We start from the raw sequence: 24,172 nt of genomic DNA, 5'->3' as shown, positions 1-24,172 counted from the left end.
ATTGGATAATGATGCCAAATGGTATATATAGGTCCATGAACTTATTAAAAACTAATAGGAATTAAGGCCATTATATAAAAATTACATTAGCTTGGGTTTGGATTGCTACAAATGGCAGGCATCAAGCACCACAACACAACTGATCGGGTGATTCAAGTGAAGGTTTACGAGTAAGATTCGTTTATAGACAGCTTTTGTGGGTTTTCCCCAACTTCTCTTGCTAACCTAGCGTAGCTTCAAGTGGTGGATGTATGCTATATTGATTGCTTGCAAGGTACAATCCCTCCCTAGTTAGGCTCCTTGCAAAACATAACGGGCTTGCCATAGTTAGAACTTTTGTTAAGGCAAAAAGCTCAAATTTCTTGCGTTTCACGTTTTAGCCTGCTCGTGTCTCGCCGTTGTATTTGCTATTTGAGTATAAATATATACGACTTCTTGCTAGCTCTTGTGTGTCTTTGGATCCCTCCATCTCCATAGCTTGGGCATGCTAGTCTTGTCTTGCTTTCCACTTGCGCCCTCTACTTTTGCTTTAGCTCTGCTCTTTGGACAACTTGCACATGGAACACCTTGGTCTTCTCTCTATGCCAGTGGGCAATGCCCACCGTTTTGTGAGCTGTAGATGCAGCACAACCACCACCACCATATGCAGCTAGCAATCAAGCTTGATATATCTGATCTACGAGGTGGTATGCATCCTTCCTTTGGTTGGATTTCCTTAGTTTAGTCGGCAAAGCTTAGATTTTACAAGCCTCTCTACTCTGTCTCTCAAGCTCCTCAAACAAAGACAAAGCCTAAATGAGAAGACGTACCTCTCAGGAGGTCGATGAGCAAAAAACTCCATGGTGGCAGAGAAACTTTTTACCATGGGTAGCCTAAGAACCTTGCATAAAAGCAAGCAAGCTCAAAGGTCCATGTGGCATGGAAAAAAGTCTACAAGGCAGAGGACAAAAGTAAAGCTAACACTCCAAAAAAAGCCTCCTCAAAAAGAAATTTTGGATTAACTCGGATGGGACATCGTGTTCTGCAAACCCCTAAGCCCCCCTTGCAGACCCGCTTCTCTTCGCCTAAGCCCTCCTGCACCCCTGGCCAACCATGCCATGTAGGCACCCCCTCTATCCACTCCATGTAGCACCGCCTATAGCCAAGTGTGCAGAGAGCCAAGGGGAAACGAGATCACCACCTAGTGGCCGTGAAGGGAAAGAAGAGAAGGGACTTGGTCAGAGAGGGGAGAAGTGCTATCTACAACAAAGATCAACAAGTGCTTACCTGTGTAGAGAACGAAGAAAAGGGAGGTGTGGAGCTCGACGCCTAGCACCGTGCATAGAAAGAAAAGAGCAAGGGTTCAGTTCAATGCTTGATGGTGGCCAGTGCAGAGAGAGGGAGGGGCCGCGGAGGACAACCCCACTGTTTCCATGGCGCTTGGTGACCCGGCCGGCCAGTACAGCATGGTGCCATTCTTCTTAGTTTTGTCCTCGTAAACGTAGGTGATCTTGTCTCTCCCAGGTGCAGAAGGGAGGTGCTCGGGTACTAGTTGGACTTTCCTCTCTTGTAGCCAAGGATACTCCCCTGAACATATAGCCTGATGTGTTTCTCCTTCATGCACCGATATGGTGCAAAGTCCTCTCTCTCTCTCTCTCTCTCTCTCTCTCTCTCTCTCTCTCTCTCTCTCTCTCTCTCTCTCTCTCTCTCTCTCTCTCTCTCTAAGTCTTGGAAACCAATATGGTGCGAAGTCCCCCAAGTGTGTAGAGAGCCAAGGGGAAACAAGATTGCCGCCTGGTGGCCATCAAGGCAAAGAAGAGAAGGGACTTGGCCAGAGAAGCAAGAAGTGCTCTCTACAGCAAAGATCAACAAAGGCTTGCCTGTGCAGTAGAGAACAAAAAAAGGGAGGTGTGGAGCTCGACGCCTAGCACCGTGCATAGAAAGAAAAGAGCAAGGATGCAGAGAGAGAAGGGAGGGGCCCGGGCGGACAACTCCACTATTGCCATGGCGCTTGGTGACCCAGCTAGGGTGCCATTCTTCTTAGTTTTGGCCTTGTAAATGTAGCTGATTCTCTTTCCTAGGTGCAAAAGGGAGGTGCTCAGGTACTGGTTTGACTTTCCTCTCTTGTAGTCGAGGATACTCCCCAGAACACATAGTGTGATGTGTTCTCCTTCATGCAATATGGTGCGAAGAAGTAGCCTGATGTGTTCTCCTTCGCACACCAATATGGTGCGAAGTCCTCTCTCTCTCTCTCTCTCTCTCTCTCTCTCTCTCTCTCTCTCTCTCTCTCTCTCTCTCTCGGAAATTGATATGGTGCAAAGTCCCCCAAGTGTGCAGAGAGCCAAGGGGAAATGAGATCGCCGCCGCCTGGTGGCCATGAAGGAGGGAAAGAAGAGAAGAGACTTGGTCGGAGAGGGAAAAGCATTGTCTACAGCGCCAAAGATCAACAAAGGCTTGCATGTGCAGAGAATGAAAAAAAGGGAGGTGGTGGGGATCTTGACGTCTAGCACCGTGCATAGAAAGAAAAGAGAAGGGATTGATGGTGGCTAGTGCGCAGAGAGAAGGCAGGGGCTGCGGATAACCCCACTGTTGCCATGGCACTTGGTGACCCACCAGCCATAGTACAGCAAGGTGCCATTCTTCTTAGTTTTGGCCTTATAAACGTAGGTGATCCTCTTTCCAAGGTGTAGAAGGGAGGTGCTCGGGTACTGATTGGAGTTTCCTCTCTTATAGCTGAGGATACTCCCTTGAAGATATAGCATGATGTGTTCTCCTTTACACATCGATATGGTGCAATGTCCTCTCTCTCTCTCTCTCTCTCTTGTTTCACTCCAGCAGCAAACAACACCTTTGCTCCAGTGGCAGTAGCGCACACGTGCGATCTCAACTTCTCGTTGTTCACTCTCTACATTGCAGGTGACCAAGTTGTCTATCTCACATTCCAAAATACTTTACCTACTTCGTGTCTGGGTGGAAGAGTTTGGGTTTTCATGCATCCCAGCCGGCTACACGGAGAGGAAGAGAGATCAAGACAGAGTTATTTTTTCTCTAGTTCCCTATTCACCACTACACGGTGAGGAAAGTGTGCGCATAAACCATTATTACCTTTGGTAGCCTAAGAACCTTACAGAAAGGCAAGCAAGCTCAAAGGTCCATGTGGCATGGACAAAAAGTCTATGTGGCAGAGGATAAAAGTAAAGCCAACACTCTAGAGAAAAAACAAATTTGGATTGACACAGATGGGACACCGTGCTCTCTCTCGCATGCACCATAGTGCATCTAGCTCTATGGGTAATGAAGGTAGGGTTGACCGGGCTGATGGCATTTGCAATGTGCTCTATGGGTAACATTGGGTAAAGAGGGGATCGCGTGGGTGGCACGTGCAGTTGGGTGGCACATACAGGTTGTGGCCTTATAGACACTAGACATCCGACACTCAGGTTGGATGCCCAATGCCTTATAGATAACAGGCAATTGACACTCATCTAGCCGCACAGGACGGCTAAGTCAGTCCACACAAGCAAGCCTGCCAAAGCCACTATGCTACTGGTGTCAGTTTTGAGGCTTGAGCGCTCATCTCAGCACTCAATAAAAGCAAAGTCAGTACTAAATAAGCGCTTGGCATGGACAATAGTCTACATGGAAGACGGAAAAGTAAAGCACTCGGCCATGAAGATTCTTGTCTTGTAGCATTAGAAGGTCATTCGCTACTCATTGTGTTGGGGTTGGCACTTGGAGTTGAACTTGATGCCAAAACAGTTTGCACAACAGGGAAACGAAGCAACCCAATAGTATGCCAAACTTCTTCATCAAAAGCTCTTCTTCATCAAGCTCATGATTTCCCACTTTCTTTTGCTGCTCCCTCACCATGCCATCCAATAACAATGGCCACCCTCTAACTTACAAGGGCATGAAAGCTAAACCTTATAAATAAAGACTGCAACACATGAACTGTAACCATGAAAGAAAGCAATGCAATAGATCAGAGGGAGTATGCAAGCAAGCCAACGAGCCTACACATAATCAAGTACCTCTCTTGTGTCTTCCTCTTGCCTATATAAGGGCATGAACCCTAACACAAAGACCCAGCTATGCACTCACTATTTGCAGATAGAGCTCCACAACTTCAAGGGATGCTCTGTGTGAGTTGCAAGATGAGAGTAGATTACAGTGTAGTCAAGCCTTTGGAGATGGGGGTGGGCTGTACAAAAGAAATCATACTTAATTTGGGCTACTCCACAACATCTATCTTTGCTTATAATTAGTCATATTGGCTTCTGTCTACATGGCATGCTTGCTTATCCAATAATCGTTAGCATTAGATTTCTTGGTCTCTCGCCCAAGCTTCGCAGCTTTGATTAACCTAGATTGTGATTACACAAAAAAGACCATCAAGCTTGCTACCACCTTCCTTAAGCTCAACATTCGGGCATCATTAGACAAGCTCTTTAGCTATGGAGATTGGTGAAGACATGCTTGCACACAATCAAGAACTTGACCTACTTTGTCATCACCAGACAAGGTCTTCCAATTTGAAATGTAGTCTCTTGGAATGCATTGATTGTTGGATATGCTGAACAAGGGCATGGTTAAAAGGCAATCAAATGCTTTGATTTAATGCAGCATGAAGGTGTCTTCCCAATTATCTCTTCTTGAAAGCTTGTGGCAGCATTGGAGCTTGGGAGGACAAGGGCCAAGAATTACATGTTGAGATTAATTAATGCTATTTGATCAAGCTGCCTTGATAGCCACTTGCATGAGAAGCTTTGCCTACATCTTAATTTTGTTCTTAATTTGAATGTTTTTTTGTAGATTGTGGCTTTGGTTTACGAGGTCGAAGATAACTCGTGCGCACCAACAATGATTATAGCTCTACATTAATCACGATCATGAAAAAATATCACATGAAACTCGTCGCATCATTGACTTCAGTATTGCACGCTGACAAAGGTATTCCTATTTTTCTCTCTTTTATATTCAAACAAACTAATGGCCACTTTCAACACTGAAGGTGTATCTTTGGTCCACTTTCGATACTGAGAGTGTTATTTGGGAAACGAGGGAAGGGAAAGTTCCCTTACGTTTATAAAATTTTGGGGAGGACTATGACAACTCCTTACCATACTTTCTGTATGGTTTTTTTTTTCACTCGCACAAAGAAGCACAAAATTTGTCTGACTTGAACAATGACGTGTGTAACTCAGATTCAGATTTTCTAGCCAATTTATAATTATCCTTTTGTAAGGTACTTCAAGATATCCATCGATAAGCGTAGGCATACACAGTTCATCAATTAGCGAACATGACTCTAGCACCCTTTCCAAGTATGTTTATAAATTTATGTTCTTGGAGCATGTTGGAGGTGCTAAGACGATAAAATTGTGAGTGTATGAGGCCATAAATATGACTCTAGGGTTTATGGAGGTGCTACGAGAGAGATAGGAGCGTTGGAGTGATGGAAAAATAACGACACCTTCTTGGAGCATTTGCAAGATGTGTATCAAATTCTCACGCTTTCGAGGGCACCAGACTTTAGCAATGTAGAGCAATGAAGGTATGGTGGCCACCTTCAACACTGAAGGTGTATTTTGGTCCACTTTTGATATCAAAAGTGCTATTTTGGAAACAAGGGAAGGGTAAATTCCCCTATGTTTATTATTTTTTAGGGAGGATGGGAGCGCCCCATGACAAATGATCCATGTGTGACATGGCTAGTCACACAACATACGTGAGACCATCTCTTAATCTCGATATCACTACAATGTTTTCTCTAACGCATGAGCGTGATAGAATTCTTGGACATGCGATTTGGCTGGGGGTTTGGCATCTAGAGTGCGTGCTTCGAGATCTCAAGGCGTAGGTTGCTCACAAAGATAACCCATAGAAATACACAGTCAAAGGACTTTCTGACAAGATTATGGAGATGGCATTGAAATGGATACAATCTCCAGTATTGTAAGCTACTAAGAAAGGTGGCAGATCTACACTCTTGCCGAGTACGTACATTCTCCGAGTCAAAACCCCTAAGCTAATTTCTCCGAGCCAATCCCAAACCTTAAGGACATATGTGTATGTTTCTTGGAGAAACTATTATCTCAATAAAATATTTTTCATAAAGAGACCAGGTCAGAGCTGGTCTTAGAGATATTGAAACTTGTGAGTTGATATATTTTTACTATATGGCTTTCTTTGTTTGAAAGTTGTAGAGAGTGTGTGCATGTGTGTTTGTGAATTACCATGGGTAGATTATACGAGAGAGAGAGAGAGAGAGAGAGAGAGAGAGAGAGAGAGAGAGAGAGAGAGAGAGAGAGAGAGAGAGCTATACATGTGTGTTTGTGTTTGACCACACAAATTTATCGTTATAGAGACAAGAATATTAGATAGACAAAGAGAAAGAGAGGGAGAGAAACAATGCGACGAGAGAATGCACATAAGAGAGAGATAGTCAGAGTGTGGCTGAGAGAGAGAGAGAGAGAGAGAGAGAGAGAGAGAGAGAGAGAGAGAGAGATTTGAGTGTGGACACACATGTGTCCCTGTTTGCAAGAGGTAGAGAGAGTGTGTATGTATGGTGTGTGAGTGAGTGTGTGTGTGTGTATAGAGAGAGGGGGGATCTTAGTATGCATGCATGTGACAACAAGAGATAGAAAGAAAATGTGTGTATGTGAGTGTTTGAGAGAGAGAGAGAGAGAGAGAGAGAGAGAGAGAGAGAGAGAGAGTGAGTGAGTGAGTGAGTGAGTGAGTGTGTGTGTGTGTGTGTGTGTGTGTGTGTGAGAGCTAGTGAGATCTTTCTTTCTTATGTTCGCATCATGAGAAAGAGAAAAGAGAGATGAAGATAGAGATTAAACAATTACTCCACAAGATGCCAACCATCCAAAAAAGATGGTGCATTACTTGCATAATTTGATATGGCAACTAGAAACAAACGTGATAAAAGAGAAACAAATGATGTCAAAAGATGATCACAATCAAATCCATAGAGTCTCCTTAATGTCATCAAGTAACCTAGAACAAAACATACATCAAAACAAGCAATGCAAGCATGAACCATATGAGAGGATGCCACTTATTGTGTGGCTAATCCTCCTCTGCAATGTCATCAACGTAATGTAGTCAGCCACTTACACACTCGGTCAATCAAGGATTGTGACATGTCCTACGCCATAGATTTTGCATAACAAGGTAGATCCCTTTTGACAGAAGTTAGACATCACTCAATATACAAAGAAATTAGAAAAAAATGACTTAGACTCAAGAATAAAATTATAAAAGCCTAAAGAGGGAATATTTTAGATGTGTACCAGCTTACTGGCAAGTCCAAATTGAAATCCTCCTCCTCCACATCATGAGAAGCCCCCAGAATCAACAGCAGCATAATCTTCTTTGTGTAGTGTGATGCCACCAAATGATCCAAGTGCTTACTACAAATCTCCTGAGATTGACCTCAATAGCCAAGCAAGGGTGACCAGTGATGGACAATGCTGCTCTCAATGCAGGCCCTATCCCTGCTCCAATCTCCATCATAGTCCCTCTAACCAGGCAAAGAAGCTCAATAAACAAGAGAAGAAAGGAGACACTCTTCTCCATCACTCCATGCCAAGGACCTCCTCTATTATCCTTCTTGTAATGCATCGACGATGGCAAGATGTGTTACAAAATGTATGAATCAAGATTCAAATGGAGTCTAGCCACAACATCGCTAGCAGTTATCATAAAATGCAAGGGCACTTTTCCATTCCTACGCAACAATAAGATGATCTGAAATGCACAAGCCTAAACCACACCTAATTCCCTTGTCATTGCATTATCAATGTGCACAAAGACAAAGAGAATGTATAATCCAAAAATATTATGCTATTTCATCAAAAGAAGAAAAAAGAAAAAGTACGAGCAATCCATATGTCACCTTTACGCCAACCCAAACTTATCCACCATGCCAACATGTTTCGTGGTCTGAGCCATCCAACTAAAGCAAAGAGAACATGTTAGACTATAGCAAGAGGGATATCAATTTCCAATTAATGAAAACAAGACTATAGCAAGAGGGATATCAATTTCCAATTAATTAATGAAAACAAGAATACATACCTTAAGACTATCTCTAACTTCATTCTTGAATCTATGCGCTCCACTTGCCATACACTATTCCAATGCCGCAGTAATGTGCTCATCAGTCAATATATTCCATGTGGAAACCACTCCTTGGGAGGTAGTGGGCAAACTTGTGGGGAGATCAATGATATGCAAAGATTTGCACTCCATGAAATGGGCTGATCATTCCTCATCCTCCCCTTCTAAAAAACTCTCAGCAGCTCTGAAAATCCCTATGCAAACTTCTTTTTTGGTATCTCCCTAGCAAAGTGAAATGTAGTCATGGCACCAAACCTTCATACACACCCTATTAGGGCAAGGACAAGCGTGTTTCTCTATAGACCCCAAAGGAATGTATATCCGCTCCACATGTGTGTCTCCACCATGATCACATCACTACCTTGCTCTAACTCAAACAAAGAAAACATAAATTTACGTATAACTTCAATGCTTCTTCATTACATAAAAGCCAAACATAATGCTAGAAAGAGATGCAAACAATATTTACTTGACTCACCTTACTCTCTAAGGTTGGTCTTGGGGCGACCACCTTTATTTGCTTTATTCTTCTCCCCCACACGTCCCACAGGTGCCATGTCAATCCACTCTACGGATAGTGTTTCCTCTCCCAATCTGTGAGAATAATGTGCCCTTGTGGGGTGACTTGTTCTCATGAAATATAGGAGAAGTGTACATACAAAAAACATGCGGTGAAAGGATTGTCCAAGCTTTGTATATCAATGGCATAGCCGAAAATTTTTTTAGAGCCACCAAATGCAAAAAAAACCTAGAAAGACACATTTTCAAAGTACAAGTTTTATCACCATCCATCCACACAAGCAAGCCCAACAGCATTAGGAGTAGCCAAAATTCACACCTGTAAATAAAATGATGGCTTGCATGGATTATGTCAATCTATTTGTTGGAGGGAAGAATAGCCACCATCATAGATGATTCAAATTGCTAAAACAAATCTCCCTTGTGTCGCACTCTAATGTCTTAAAAAAATAGCTTAAGCTTTGGTTTGCGTCAAGGAGAATAATAGGAGCCTCCATAACAGCAACTGAAATGACATGCTCTAATAGCCTTGTGGTCTCTATAAGAACATGTTCCATGTAAACCTCGTGGGTAAGCCACACAACGAATGGATGGTTAGTAGAGGGCATCCCAAATGAGCTCCTCATGTTCTTATCATAGCCCAAAATGCTTAGAGTTTGAAGCTGGAAACTCTTCTCACAATTCATAAGAGAGATTTGCTAAAGCTTTGCCTTTGAGATTCTCGTCGAAGGGTCCTCAAAAGGCAAACCCCAAAGAATATCAAACCATTCAGGTCCATGTGTCGGATTGACAATAGAAAGCATCTGCAAGACCAAACAAATATTTCTCTAGTGCAAGTCACACATACCAATTTGTGCAATGACATAGAGTAGGATTTAGGAACTCACTGGTGCCATACGGCATTTAAAAGGAGCAATAACAGTTTTTTGAGTTGTGTCACCTTTGCTTCCTTTGGCAAGCTCAAACTCAAAATTCCACTTTCCCTACCAATATCATAACAAATCTTTTTAATACAAGTCATTGAGCAAACCACATTCAAAACTTCAGTAGAGAATAAACTTACTGAAAAAACCATCCTTGCGAAAATGGCATGTGTTAAATGATACCAAACTCATCTCTCTTGACTAATTTCTCTTTGACACACCAAATCAATACTTTTCTTCTCATCATTTGTAAACCCCTCCATGAGAGTTGTGGGATCACAATGCACCAGATTACTTACATTAAATAGGTGATCCTTAAGATTCGTCACCACAATGGCCTCCTCATTAAGCCTATGATCCAATCGAAGATCAAAACAAAAACATATTCAATACATCATAGAGCTTATTATTCAAATCACTTGCAAAAGAGTGGCAAACTTATATTTGAACCATCTACAAGAACTAAAGAGAGTGGCAACCAACTTACAAGTTTAGCTTTTGCAATGCTGTAACCACTTTTATCTCTTCCTTGGCCTTCACAGCAATGAATTGATCAAGCACTCTTATGTGTTTACTCTTGTCGTGCTCAAATACCTCCCTAATACTCTCCAACCATGAAGCAGTTCGATGCTTTCCCTCCCACACAAAGAACATTTTATTATACAAGAATCCCCACTCCTCATTACCACTTATATGGCCTTAAACTCATCATTGACAGTATTTGAATGTCAATCCCATCCAGCTTTTATCTCTGGTGTCACCTTAGAAAAGTTTCCATCAAACTTAGTGACACTTAAAATGATTGAACCCTTTGAGAGACTATGCCCCATTCTCTCAAAAGCTCGTTTCATATTTGAGAGATCTTTTCTTAATTGCCTAACAATAGGATTCACAAATGCAGTGACACAATGGAATTAAAGGTTTTATAATCAATGAGTTGATAGTTTTTGCACCTTTTGCCCCTACCAAAGCTGGCTGGGGAATCACCTCCTCCAAATCATTATCCAACTTGTTACTTTTGGAGGATCTTCTTGGGTTGGAATCTCCTCATTTTCTCCACGCATAAGTTGCTGCAAGTTAGAAGTCATCACCACTAACTCCAATGAGGTTGCAATAGTAGAAGTAGCCACACCTTCCAAGACAACAAAAGTCTCAACATCACCCTCCATATCTTGCTTTGTATTTTTTCTCTTACGGCCTCTTCATCAGGGCTGGGAACCTCTTTTGGCACCTCATTTCATCTTCACAACTTCAAGGCATTTTGAAATATCAGAAATGAAGAACAAAGTAATTTTACACAAAAACTCTAATGCACATTATCCACTGCATAATAAAAACCTTGACCTTGGCTTTTAAAAAAAACAAAAACAAAAACCTTGAACCCAACCATATTACTTTGGTAAAAGTGATAAAGGTTGAAGTTAATTGAACAAAGTCATTGAATTTTAAGCAAAGACACAAAAGTTATGAGCAAGGACAAAAAAACAATTCCTGCATCATGGAATAACTATATGACTTTTAAAAACAACACTCTACTCTATTTAGCTGCAAATTTTTACGCAAGCCTCCTTAATTTGTTGAGAATGATGGTGGTCCAATTTGATACACTCGCAAGATAGGCATGTAAAAATACACAAGGTAACCATGTAATTCACAATATAGCAAAGGAAGATAAGCCCATCTGAGTTCATTGACCACCTCCCCAAGGGGTTTCGCTGGTGAAACCCCTTGGGGGAGAGTTCATCTCTCCTAAAAACAAGATGATATATGAAAGCAACCACAGGCTAATGTCAGGAGTATTATGAAGGAAAAACCTTAAATTCTTAGTCAAGTAGGATATGGAACAATTATCACCCCTCATAACATGGTAAATTATCACCCCTCATAACATGGTAAATTATCACCCCTCATAACATGGTATTATGAAGGAAAAACCTTAAATTCTTAGTCAAGTAGGATATGGAACAATTATCACCCCTCATAACATGGTAAATTATCACCCCTCATAACATGGTAAATTATCACCCCTCATAACATGGTAAATTATCACCTCTCATAACATGGTAAATTATCACCCCTCATAACATGGTAAATTATCACCCCTCATAACATGATAAATTAGCACCCCTAGTTGGTCTTGGAAAGTGCATGAGAGAAGGACCTATGAGTAGCTTCTACCGTTGCATCTCAAAATTCTTAATCTTTATGTATATACTATATCCCTGTGATGATGATGGGTACATGCTTTGTGATGAAGTTGGTGATGTTGAATCAAGAAATGATTAATGATAGGTACTATAAAATTAGTTTACTTGGTAACCTGATGAACCCCTTTGGAGGGACTTCAACTTGAGGTTTTTCTTGATTTTGAGCATCTTAAATAGCCAATGAAAATAAAATAATTGAGAAGATAACACTAATATGCATACATTCATAAACAAATGCACAGCTAATTCTTCACACCGATTCACCTTAAACAACCTCTAGCCCTCTCCCCGAGGGGTTTCCCTAGCAAACCCCCTTTGGAGAGGGTTCAACTAGAGCACCCACACAAAGATATCAAGAGAAAACACATGTAACAGATGCATTAAGCAAGACAAATAACACCTCACAAAGGGGTTTCGCTAGGGAAAACCCTTGGGAGGAAAGAGTCCATCTAGGTGTTTGAACAGCATATCCTAGCGAAACCCCTTTGGAGAGGGTCCAACTAGAGCATCCACACAAAGGTATCAAGAGTAAACAAACGCAACAAATGCATTAAGCAAGACAGAAAAATAACACCTCCTCACAAATGGGTTTCGCTAGGGAAACCCCTTGGGAGGAAAGATTCCATCTAGGTGTTTGAACAACATAACCTTTGAAAAATCATTCAAAATTATCCCACTGAAAAATTATGGACTGAAGGCTTGTGAATTCATTGAAAAGCATACACACACAAATATGCATACATTCATAAACAAATGCACAACTAATTCTTCACACTTCACACATACCTATTCACCTTAAACAACCTCAAGCCCTCTCCCTGGGGGTTTCCCTAGAGCGAAACCCCTTTGGAGAGGGTTCAACTAGTGCAGCCACACATACCTATTCACCTTAAACAACCTCAAGCCCTCTCCCTGGGGGTTTCCCTAGAGCGAAACCCCTTTGGAGAGGGTTCAACTAGTGCAGCCACACAGAGATATCAAGAACAAGAACATGCAACAGATGCATTAAGCAAGACAAATAACACCTCACAAAGGGTTTTCGCTGGGAAAACCCCTTGGGAATTAAAGAGTCCATCCAAATGTTTGCACAGCATATCATTTGAAAAATCATTCAAAATTATCCATTGAAAAATTATGGACCGAAGGCTTGTGCATTCATTGAAAAACACACACACACACACACAAACACACTAATATGCATACATTCATAAACAAATGTACAACTAATTCTTCACACTTCACACATATCTATTTACCTTAAACAACCTCAGGCCCTCTCCCCAGGGGGTTTCCCCAACGAAACCCCTTTGGAGAGGGTTCAACTAAAGCACCCACACAAATTTCAAATTGAATTAGGTAGTACATAAAACTAATTGAATTAAGCAAAACATAGAACTCTTGGTCTTCAAGCAAAGTTTGATGGTCATGTTTGCTCTGAGAAGGTGACGACCCATAAGTCCTCTTTTGATGGAGTAGTGAGATTGCAAAAGTGATTTTGGAGTCTATTTCACCTCTCTTAGATAGTAGGAGGTGAGTATAAGTTTTTCTTTTGCAAGTTGAAGTTACTATATTAAGTCTTCATTGTGTCTATGAACCATGATCTGTAGGGTTTCTAGATGGAGAGGAAGGAAGCCATTGGAGATGGTGTGGTGACAAGGACAAAGGTTTGCAACACCTATTGGAGTTAAAGACCAAGAGATCTTATGATTTTATTCAAAGTGTTGCATTTCTGGGCCAACTGGGGTTTTCTTCCTTTGTCCCACACGTATTCAAGATGTCTACCATGGGACTTGGCTTAGGGGTGGACCTCGTAAATAGGATGAGACCGAGAGGTGAGATGGTGGGATGTTGGGTTTGTTTTGATCATTTCAATCGGATTAAAGAATGGCATACCATTAATGGTATGTAATGTTTACAATCCATATGTCCAGGCACTTTAGACAATTCCAATTGGTAAGTTTAAGGTTCAAGACACTGTGGCCCAAGCTCTATTTTGGACTATGCTTAATAATGTTATGGAAAGGGAAGGATTTGAGAAGGCTCAATTCTTAGGGTTTGTTGGTGATGAGGCCCAACAAAATTGGCTAGCAGAATAGTGTATAATGGCGGACCAGAGAATGTAATGGTGGGCAGAGAGAGAACTTGCTTGTGGCATTAGGAGGGTAACTTGGATAAACACGTAAGAAAATGCATCCCAAGGTATGACCAGGCTGAGTTTAAAATACAATGTAGGAAATGGATAGACAAGGGGCTTGAGGTTGCTGCTAACAAGGAGCTTGAGGTTGCTGCTAACAAGGAGCTTGAGTCATTACATGAATGGATAGACAAGGGGCATGTTCTTCCAAACAAGATTAGCATCTTTCACACATGGACTAGTTGGTGGCATACTAGGATTTACCATTGGGGGGAGTACATTGTAAAGGTGAGTTTTCTCTTTCACTAACTTTGTCTTTGCAAGATTGTGATAGTAAACATTGTTTTGCATGCATTTTTGTAGGAGATGGAGGTTGATGCATGCTACTTAGTACCAAGGAAAAATCTTACAGAGTTAATGCACGATAGCTGGTTGGCCACCACAAACAATGGTGTTAAGTACATGTCGCTTTACGAGGCATGCTCTCAAGATCTGGTTGCTGCAGTCCTGTAGAGTGCATGTCATGACTCGTACTTAAAAGGGCAGTAAGTGGGTGTAGTTTCCTCAATTCAAAAGCTCATTCATCTCAAGATTTCAAGAGGATAACATGATCATTCAACCAAAAAGATTTTATTGACTTGACATGTGAGGCAACTAGCGAGATTAATGTTTCCAAAGATGTGGCTGAGGAGAGTACTCAATTTAGGACAATTCGTAGAAAGTGTCCAAAATCCATGTCACAACCATTGCACAAGGATGAATCACATCGGCCTAAGTTTCAAAATGTCAATAGGCCACTATACCAAGATGATCAATGCCGGTAATGCGAAGAGGGGCAAAAAAGGATGCTGCATTTCTTGATATTGAGGAGATGGAGGTACACCAAATTGCATGGGCTATTCGAAGAACCAATCTTGGGAGCAAGGTTAAGTGCTAGGGGTACAATCGAGAGAAAGGTTTGAAGTATGATGTACTCATTGATGCAAAGGGCCATTCTGGGAAGGAAGGTGTGCCAGCCCTATCTTACTATGGGAGAATAAATACACCCATAGGTGTGCGCCAACAGATGATTCGGTTTTATGGAACAAATGTGCTTCACTCATGGAGCCCTTTATATTCCACCAAGGAAATGTGGCAAGAGGAGGCACCACCCTGATGGGTGGTGGCAAAAGGAACTAGCTTGGATAAATCTAAAATCATAGCCTTACAAGAAACTGGATTCACCTTTCAAATGCATGGTCAAACTAATTAACTAGCACGTGCTGCAAGGCAAGAGATGGTAGGCATTGGGGTTCATCAAAGACCAAAGATGAGGTGTGGACAGAAGGTAGTTGTTTTGTGAGTAGGGTTGTGAACAAGGAAATGCAAGATCAGATGAATTCAACAAAGCAATATGTTGTGTGAGGTTCTTAATGTCAATGTTGTGAGGGACAAGGAGCATGTTGAGTTTGTTGTGTCTACTCAAACATCTCGTCTGAAGGGGTTGCAATACACAGCCACAATTTCTGTTTTCCCTTCTTGCAAATGTGAAGACTATTATTGCAGAGAAGGCAATGGAGGGAGGTATATGCCTTGCAAGCATATCTACCTTGTTTTATGTCATTACATTGGCTCCTATAAGGAGGGCCAGATGTACATCCATCAAGAGGCGCTTACAAAGAATGAACTTCGAGAGTCATTCTTGAACTTGCTATAAAGCTACAACAATAAGTTTTTGGATGCAAATCAACAGGGTTATAGTTTTCAGTTTTGACACTCGATCCATGTGAAAAAACCATTAAATCTTGAAACAACTTCAACATGCTCCATAATGAGAAGGTCTTACTAAATAACAAGCTTTTATTTTGCTTTGTTAACAGTGTCTAATCTCATACAAATTTGTAGTTAAGACCTTTTGGTTTCTAAAAAATGATTTGATGAGAGGGTCTTACCACAAGTTTGTGTGACAGATCTCATGGCAGTGTCTTTTACTCTCTTACAATTGAGGGCTTGAGCGGTTAAGATTTAATACAAGAGAGTGGAATTCTTTTGAATATGGCAATGACAAGCGGCATTGCCCTTCCTCGTGTTAGCGATGTTTTTCACTCACTCATGCAATATTCCTGGATCGGGCTTTCGCCCATTGTCTAATATTCCCCACTACTGCCTCCCTACGGAGTCTGGGCCGTGCCTTAGTCCCAGTGTGGCTAATCATTCGAAAAGATTAGCTAAGCATCTGCGGCTTGGTCAGCCTTTACCCAACCAACTACATAATACTACGCAGGCTCATCCAACAATGCTTTTTAGCTTTGTTGAAGCTTTTTTGCTTTTGTTTCTTTGGGATTCAACCCAAACTGTTTGTAGATTCCCACGCGTTATGCACCCGTTCACCACTTTATTTTGAACTGTTCTATAGACTCGAGGCGAAAACAACGTTCGACTTGCATGTGTTAAGCATATCGCTAGCGTCCAATCTGAGCCAGGATCAAACTCGATTTTTTGGTCAATTTTTGCTCAACGAAAATGAAACCTGTTGATGTGATGATCTCTTGGTTGGTTACTAGCTCTCGCCAATAACCTTAAGTGGAATGACCATCGGCAAGCGGATCATCCTACGTCTCGTTTTCTCAGATTGATTCTTATTCTACAACAATATTCAAATCATTGATGCCCGTTCAACGATTGATTCTTATTCTATGTTGACTAATCCATGGTTTCTTCTTAAAACCATGCCCTTATTGATTTATGTTGTTTAAATGAATTAATGTTAATCTCTTATGCTTAAATGCATTGTTTCTGATTTGTAATCTCTCTTTTTTGAAAGAATACTCACTTTTATAGTTAAATCCTTCTTGGAAGGATAAGCTTTAATTCTAATCTCATTTTCTTACCCAAACTCTAGGCCTAACAAGCTAGAGATGGAGATTAAACATTTTTATGATTTTTAATCTACTTAAAAATGAGGTTAATCCATTTAAGCTTGTTTTTATGTTAAGAAAATTCATATTTATTCATTCTAAGATGAAAGAGAGCTTATGCTAACATTCTTATAATTATTTTCATAAGGAAGTGATATTTGGGTATTTTTTTGAATAAACAAGATACTTAGATGTAATTATGCTTATATTTATGCATAAAGAATTTTTATATTGAAAGAGGAAGTCCCACCATATTTTTATGTAATTATGTTTATGCATAAAATTGATAAAGCAAAAAGAGGAATTTTCATCATATTCTATGCATAAACATTTTAAATGCAAAAGAAAGATTTTTGTTACATTTTTGAATATATATTTATAGTATGTATGCATAAATGTCTAAAGGTTAAAAAGAGAAATTTTTGTAATATTTTAAATAGGTATATTCATGGTATGTATATACATGGGTATTTTTATTTATCAAAAGAGAAATTTTCATCGTATCTTTAAATAGGAATATGCATAATTAATTTTGGTATCAAAAGAGAATGTTTCATCATATTTCTATGCAGATAATTATGGCATGTTGATGCCTATGTTCAAATGGAGAAAAGAATATTTAAGTATATTTCTATGCAGATAATTATGGCATGTTGATGCCTATGTTCAAATGGAGAAAAGAATATTTAAGTATATTTCGATGTGAATATTTTAATAAAATGATGTATGCGTATTTATTAAAGGATCTTCTAGAAAAAGAAATATCCTTATTAAATTCCATTATTCATGAATAGAATTGTTTATAGTTCTATTATGTCCAAATAAGAATGAATTTTTATAATTTTGGATATTTATCCTTACGATTAGAAATCACAGTTATTTTATGAGATAAATAGAGAAATATCTTTAGGTAATAAATCTAAGAATAAATTCAAGTAATTTTGTGCTAAGACCATGACCACGTGAGAAAGGTGGGTTAGTAAGATGCTTGCCCATCTCTTGATTCATAAATTAAGCCAAGACTTGTGACCATTCCCATTTCTTCATCAGTACGAAGAAGGGATAACTGTTTGAATTAGAGAATTTTCCATAAGACCCGAAATCTTCTAGAAATAAGTTAGAAATTAATGGATGGATCACCCGAGATACGAGATTCGTGATTTTCATTGAGGAAGTCTGGGTTTGAAAAAAGGGTCTTCTGAAATCAACACTAGAGATGTTTTCTCGTGAAATGGCTTTTCGTGAGAGGAAATCAAACTCAATGGGAAAATCTTACTTGCATAGAAACTCTATTTTTGTAAAGGACTGTCTTATGCTAGAATGCTGGAGGAAGCATTTGACTTATTGTTTAATCTAAGGAGGAGAGTTCACGTTGCAACAGCCTGGCAGGAGTCATCGAAGGACGTCTCTCGTGTGGCAAAGCCTGCCAAGGTCTTGACCAGCCTCGGTACTGTTAAAAATGGTGCGCTTCCAGTACAATGGGCGAGGGCCAACGAAGTGGTCCCTGAGTGAAGTGCTAGGACACCTAAGGAGGATCCTAGAGGGTTCTGACCATGCGATGCATGGGCTCGCGTGGCTGCTAGGACACCCATGCGTATGTCGAGGGAGATATTCATGGATTGGCAAGAAATTATTTAAGTGAATTGGAAACTATGAAATTGGATCTCGTTGGTTGACTAGCTGGTCTTCAAAAACGGAGAGTTCGGATGACACTTATTTGTAAAAATAATGGAACTGGAATATTGAGGGATATGATGGAAACACTGTGGTTTTATTGCAGTTCTATTTGAAAATAGTTGAATTTGAGAAAAGGCAATTTCATATTGGGTGCGTAAGTGGTGTGTTTATTTAATATAATTGCATGAGTGCCAGCTAGGGGACCTGGAAACTCTTTTCCCTGGTACGCGGGACAAAACACAACCTGGATTGATGGATTCCTACAGTAAATTTCAGTTATGTTTAAGTTACGATAGTTAAAGTAAGTCACAGGGAGATTCTTGTTCTATGGGAAAGAATCAATGTGGCTGTGCCTCACTTGAGGGGAAAAAAGCGATGATCTCTATGAACCAAGTGCAAGTCCCTTCCTTGATTCGGCCATGTGACCTATGGGTTCGGTTGGAATAGAAAGGATAGTTAAGACCCTTGACCCCGTTAAATAAATTTTTCGTTAGAAGATTTTCCTGGAAGAATCGCCCGTGCTTTCTGGGCGAGGAAAGTTTTTCCGGTCTCGGTTTCGGAAGAACCGCCAAACTAGTCCCTTGCCCGGACATCTGTGGGCGAGGCCCCGAGCTCTGCCCTATGCAAGAGGTTGCTACTTCCGCTCTGCTAGCACTCTTGAGTTCGATGCACAGAGAGGGCAAGGGTCTCACACCCACCGCCCTCACATTTTCTAATGCTTCGTGCACATCCAGCTCTAGGGGATCCAAGACTTTTGGTCTAAACGTCGTGAAGGTGCATCTGGCCTCTTGTAGAATAGCCCTTGCCTCCCTGTCTCCAAGTAGCAATTTGGCCTCCACCGCGGATAGGACTGATTCCTAGGCTGATGGCTTAAAACTTTCCACAAACTCGACGGAACACCCCCTGAACTCTGTTTAGCCATGTTGTTGAAATCGACCCAATCCTCTCGCAAAATGGATCGGGCATCATTGGGGTTGACCTCCCCCAACCTTTTGATCACAGAAATTCTCTCCGTTCCCAGACTTTTTAGAATGAAAGGACGTAATGGCTTTCCAGTAAGTTCTCTATCTAATAGCAACGGATGAGTGAATGTTGTTTTCATTCTGCGAACTTGCTTTAAAAAAAAATTTAGGGGCAATGATACCACTATGAGCTATTCTCGTGCAATAAAATAGAGTAGAATGACACAAAGAACCGCGAGTATTTGAACCATGGCAAAGCCTAATCCTTTCATGACGAACAGGGGTGAATGACAAGCTGGAAAAGGAGTGAAATGGAGGGATGTTGATTCCTCACCACTACTGGTAGTGGAGTTATAGTTAGAGTTAGAGTATATTTCAAAGAAGTTAGTGGTGTTTTTAGCTTTAATGAAGTCATCAATCATGAAATCTACGTTGAGGTTGAATACCTCTTAAATTTCCCATAGAAATCTCTCTACAAGATAGGGATAGCAATAAAAAAGATAGAGGCAAACTACAGCTTAGACTTGGACTTGGAAGTCTTCGCGGGGTACTACTGCACCCAAAGCACAAGGAGCTTATGCCCCCATAATTGTAAATAGAAAATCCTCTAGTACACCCATATTTAGATTTCAAATAGTTCATCTTAATTAGCTTGTTCATGTTGTTAACATCATCATTTAAAGGTTTGTCAGAACAATCACTCTCGGGGTCTGATCCGATATGGAATGTGTTAGTTAAAATTTCATAGATTTAAAGAGATGAAAGGCCGTTACATTTTAACTAGAATTAGTCGTGTGAGACTAGTTCAATTCTATGTTGTCAAGTCAAATACTCTCGGGACCTAATTCGATAGAGAATAAGAAGAGAGAAACTGCTTATTCCCATGCAGTCTCCAGCATTCATGGCAGTTCCTAGCTCGAGAAGTCGTCAAGTGTTTAGACCTAGAGACAGAAGTCCCGGTTGACCTGACTATAAAATACGTCATCCTAGCTCTTGCACATTACTTATTACCCTATTATGATCGTTTAAAGGTGTTCTCTCGTATCATTCTTTGGTGTGTTTTTTTTTTAAATCTCTAAACTTTGCTTTGCCGTGTTAAGCAAAAGTGTAATTCCCAACAAGGGGAACATTTGGCTGGTATGCCTTCGATAATGCAGGTTGTAGTGACTTTAGACGATTCTCCGCTAATCCTGGTAACGGCGAATTGCCGTTTTTAAATAGGTGCCTCGTGGATCTCTCTTTTTGTCTATCGTTGACGCAAAAAAGGGGTCCAATTTTCTCACTTTGTTCCAAATCGCGGTAAATGGTCCGTTTTTTTCATTTATAGGTCTATCTATTGATTGTCTATCAACTGATTGTATGAATCTCTCCATGTCAAAACAAAAGATCTAAACCTTTGAGTAAAGCTAGCCTTCGTAAATATATCTTATTGACACTTTCGCACGTAGAAAAGATGCCTGAGCGTAAGGAATTCTTGGTAGAATGCACAATATCGCTACATATTGTATTCCAATCTTTATGAAAGCTTACATTGCATTGATGACCCCGAATTCTTCGAGGTACGTAGGATTAACGAAGCCGTGTGCTTGCTTGCATTTTCATTCCAAATGCCTACGTGGTAATGAAGACCACCTAATGAGCTGTGGTGTGGTGCTCCTTACTTATTATTATGCTGCTGCAAAAAACAAACGTATTCTCACCAAGCGCAGTATTTATTGAAGGAAGACAAAGCTCCTATAGTTTGGGGGAAGAGCCATTACGTACTAAAAGCTCATGGCAAGACGTGATGGAAGATGATAATTTAGGGAAACCAATAGGGTCGTGGCCCCTGCTCAGCTCCAAAGATAAAGGGCCATGGACGAATGACACTGAAATGGATCTGAGACTCCAGCTAGAGGAAGCCCATCGCCAAATACAAGTCCTCAATAGCCAGATAGGAGAAGCAAATGTTCACAAGGAAACTAAAATACTCCCTGAGGATATCATGGAGCAAGATACCAATCACCTCACCAACGTAGGCTCCACTACTGTAAAAGTTGATATCCCTCTAGATTTACTTCGGGATGTGGAAGCGAACTACTCAGGAAGATGTCTTATTGGCCTACTATTCGGCCCTAGACCTCCGGTGGATCCACCTTAAAAAATGGATGGAAGATACGTGGAGGCCATTGGACATAGAAATTGAAGCTGTGCAAATCCTACCTAAAGGGTACTACCTTTTCCTATTCAAAAATAGATGAATGGCTCTCAAAATTCTGGGAGCAGGCCAATGGATGTACAGGAACGCACCCTTCTGCTTTTTCAGGTGGACAAAAGAGTTCTCAGCAAGTGGGCCGAAGCTCTCCACTTGCCCAGTTTGGATTGAGCTCCCAGATCTGCCTTACCACATGTACTTATGGACTGACGAAATTGCAGGCTCCCTTGGAAGGGTTCTTGGTCACAGACCGAAGTCATTTATCAACCCATCCTGGCACCCTCAAGTGCTGGTTGAGATGGACCTAGACAAGCCCTTAAAGGAGTCCATCTCTATCAACTGTGGAGAATTCAGTATAGAGCAAAAAGTTCTTTATAAGCATCTCCCGAATGCATGCTTCCATTGTGGAATGAAAGGGCATGTCATCAAAGAATGTCCCTCAAAAGCTCCTTCTAAGGGCAATGCTCCACAAAGAAATGTAGTTCAGAAGGGAAATCAGTCCAACCTCGGATTTCCCTTACAAAAGGACTCAGCTATGAAGGATGTGCAAGCTAACGCAGCCTCTACTTCAACTAGTAACCTGTCCACCTTTGAAAACCCTTCCGGTAGCGACTCCCAGATAGGGAAGGGTAAGAACGATGGATTTATTCCACCCCCTAAACGAAAGACCTTCAAACAAAAGAAGAACAACTCATCCAATCCCAAAGCTAACTTCTATTCCCTTCTGGACAAACCTGATCTTTCAGACTCAAATGAGGAATTTATAGATTCAACTCCAGTTAATCAGCACAATCTGGACCGTTTGGCCTCTGAGATGGCTAAACTGGAAGATACCCAAAGTCAAGAAGACTCCATGCAAGAGAAAACGAAGGAGTAACAACAAAGACAAACCTCTACCTCAGACAATGCCATGGACATATCCATAGATCTCAAAAGAAACCATGTACAAATGGAGGGTTCCCCCAAATATGCAAATAAGAATAGAAGACAGAGGAAACAAAACCAAGCCCCCCCTCCATGAAGATATTGTCTTTGAATGTCAAAGGTCTTACAGACCCTAATAAAGGGAAAAAAGTTAAGGCATGGTTGAAACAACATGGTAATGTCGATGCTGTAGTGTTGACGGAGATTAAAGTCAGTGGAGATAATCTCATCCAAAGACTGAATGCAATAGATAAAAATCTCATATGGATTTATACCGCTCACCCTCAAGGCTCTGGAGGGGTAGCTTGTGGGTTGCACCCTAGATGGGAGAATCAGATCAGAGATATCCAAGTCGACCTTTTTGACCAGTGGGTGGCGTTTGAACTTGAGGATTTTGTTCTGATAGGCATGTATGCAAATTGCCGCAGACTCAAAGAGCTCGTATAGGGAATTCAGTCATGCAAGAGTATGATGAACCTGTCATTCTAATAGGAGATCTGAATATGGTAGAACTAGAGGAAGATAGATTCAATAAACTGGGGAAGCTTATCTCAGGAGCGAAAAAACTTGCTTGGAGCAAATGCAAGGAACAGCTCAACCTAGTTGACATAGGACTACCAGGACAATTTACTTGGCAAAACTATGGAACAGCTCAACCTAGTTGACATAGGACTACCAGGACAATTTACTTGGCAAAACTATGGAACAGGTGATCTATTAAGGTAGGCTAGAATTGATAGATGCTATGTCAGTCAGGAAGTGTGCAAAATGTTTGTTACTGTGGAATGCAAAGCCATTTTTGACACTTGCCTGTCAGATCACTATCCCATTCTAGCATCTCTAGAGAAAGTTGATGAGAAAAAGTGCTGCAAGTGGTTCCATACAGACCCTTCCCTCTTTAAACTCCCCATGGTACAAGTAGAAGTGAAGAGAATATGGGATCATTTCTTTAGCTTAGGATTGACCCCCGCTAAGGCATGGTCTCTGGCAGTGAAGTCCATGCAATCCTTGCTCATTTGTGCCAGGAAAGGAGTCAAAAAGATAAGAGAGAAGAAGAAAAAAGAGTGTCTGGAAGAGATTGAAAAACTTGAGAACAGGGTCAACCTTGGTGATGTCTCTGCTCAGACTGCCCTGAGGGACACTAGAGCCCACCTCCATAAAATAGAAGACAAAGAACTAGAGGACAGTGCCTTGTTTTTCAGAGAGTGGTGGGCTGGTAAAGCTGACAGACCATCCAAAGAAATGTTTCAAATGCTAAAAGTGAAACATGCAGCAGAGACATCCCCCTTTTGAAAGACAGTTCAGGCATCCAATTGCGCTCCAATGAGGAGAATAAAGCTTGGATAGCCCAACACTTCCAAAGTCTCTTTTCGGAATCTACGACAAATCAAGCAGAGCAAACTGCCTCAACTAAGCTCATAGAGCAGTGTAGAATTAAAACAGTGCCAGAACAACAAGCTCAGTGGCTTGACAAACCAATCACAAAAGAAGAGATATCCATAGCTATTGACATGCTTAAAGACAAAAAATCCCCTGGAAATGATGGTCTTCCAGCGGAATTTTTCAAAACCTTCAAAAACACTTTGATAGAGCCTCTGTCAGAAATTTGGAAAGAAGCCCATTCTCTTT

The sequence above is a fragment of the Cibotium barometz genome, chromosome 56, assembly GCF_041138505.1.
Source record: "Cibotium barometz isolate CiBa-2024 chromosome 56, ASM4113850v1, whole genome shotgun sequence".
NCBI classification, from domain to species: Eukaryota; Viridiplantae; Streptophyta; class Polypodiopsida; order Cyatheales; family Cibotiaceae; genus Cibotium; species Cibotium barometz.
Note: the sequence above shows the minus strand (reverse complement) of the source record.